The following is a 1558-nucleotide window of genomic DNA, read 5'->3' as shown; positions in this document are numbered from 1 at the left end:
CTCGTGAGGCGCCCCAGGACGCGGCCCTCTGGTCCCCCGGAGTCCGGGGGCTGGCCCCCGCAGCCGACTGCGTCCGGAGCTGACCGGCCTGAGTGGGATCCACTCCAAGGGGACGCAGAGGCAGACACTGGCTGCGAGGAGAATTTCACAGCACCAAAGGAAGTTCTCTCAGCACGGATGCAATCAATAAGTGAGGATTCCACCCAGGTGGGGTTGGGTCTTATCAGCGGGACATTGACACCATGACGACTTGATCGCCACCTTCTGATATCTACAGCTCAGCTGATAAGGAATCGGACATTCCGGGAATTAAAAATAACTGTTCCAGGAACCAGAGATGGCCCCTCCATCACCAGAGATGGCCCCTCCATCGCCAGAGATGGCCCATCCATCACCAGAGATGGCCCCACTCATCACCCAGGATGGACAATCCATCAGAGCCAGGAAAGGCTTTGTGCAGCCCAGCTGCGGGACAAGAACACTTCATGAATATGCTAAAATTCCCAGAAGAATGGAATTAATTGGGACTCGGCCCAAAAACTGTCTAAGAAGGGAGCAGCCGAAGCAGCAGCCGTGAGCTTGGGAGCTCTGGTGCGATAGAGATCAGCTCTGGGCGTGTTCACCCAGCTCCGACCCCGGGCTCGGGGCGGCTTTTCTCCATCGTGCCTTTCTGTGGGACCCATCCTTCGGCCGCGGAATAAAATCGATTTCTTTATTAAATTGAATTTGGCGGAATTTCTTTACTTCAAAGTAAAGGCTCTTCCTCATCCTGACTTTTCACCTTTCCTCCCTGCGCCTGCTCTTTGTGTCCCTGGGCTAAGTCCAAACTTAAGGCTGGGCTGAGTTAGTCTGAGGTTAAAACAAGGATTTTGGGGGAAGATTCCTTCGCCTGATCAATAATCGGAGATCTTCTCATCCCGCTTTGGGAGGCACAGCAGGAGTTGGGGGAGGGGAATGCATGGACTGGAACAAAGAACTTCGGAGTAAATCATGGAACGTCGGCTTCCCCAGCGCCCTGGGTCACTCTGGGTGCCCCTGGACACACTGGGTGCTCCCCGGACACTCTGGGTGCTCCCAGGACATGCTGGGTGCTCTCTGGACACGCTGGGTGCTCCCCGGACACTCTCGGTGCTCTCCGGACACTCTGGGTGCTCTCCCTGGACACTCTGGGTGCTCCTGGACACTCTGGGTGCTCCCTGAACATTGGTGCTCTCCCTGGACACTCTGAGTGCTCTCTCCGGACACTCTGGGTGCTCCTCGGACACTCTGGGTTCTCCCTGGACACTCTGGGTGAACACTGGACACTCTGGGTGCTGTCCGGACACTCTGGGTGCTCCCTGGACAGAGGAATTTGGGAAAAGAGCCTGGAGAAACCGAGGAAATCGAAGATGGCGCCGCACATACGCCTCGATGTATCCCAGCATGCCCCGCGCTCCGGAAGGCGTGGGCGGTGTTCTGTGCCCCGGTGTATCCCAGTATGCCTCGCGCGCACGCCTCGATGTATCCCGGCATTCCCCGCGCTCCGGAAGGCGGGTTCGGCGTTTTTGCCTCGGTGTAT

At 57.4% G+C, this 1558-nt stretch overlaps 1 long non-coding RNA gene across 1 annotated transcript; it reads right to left on the bottom strand.

Annotated features, from left to right (window-relative positions):
* Positions 1 to 299: 299 nt before the first annotated feature.
* Positions 300 to 1552, bottom strand: LOC108445393. Its single transcript, XR_001860241.1, has 2 exons — positions 1297 to 1552; positions 300 to 1176 (listed from the first exon to the last, which is right to left on the bottom strand). It is a non-coding gene; the product is annotated as an uncharacterized LOC108445393 (long non-coding RNA).
* Between the last annotated feature and the right edge of the window lie 6 nt (positions 1553 to 1558).

Source organism: Corvus brachyrhynchos, unplaced genomic scaffold (genome assembly GCF_000691975.1).
Source record: "Corvus brachyrhynchos isolate BGI_N302 unplaced genomic scaffold, ASM69197v1 scaffold800, whole genome shotgun sequence".
NCBI lineage: Eukaryota > Metazoa > Chordata > Aves > Passeriformes > Corvidae > Corvus > Corvus brachyrhynchos.
Note: the sequence above shows the minus strand (reverse complement) of the source record. Positions and strands in the feature narration are given on the sequence as shown.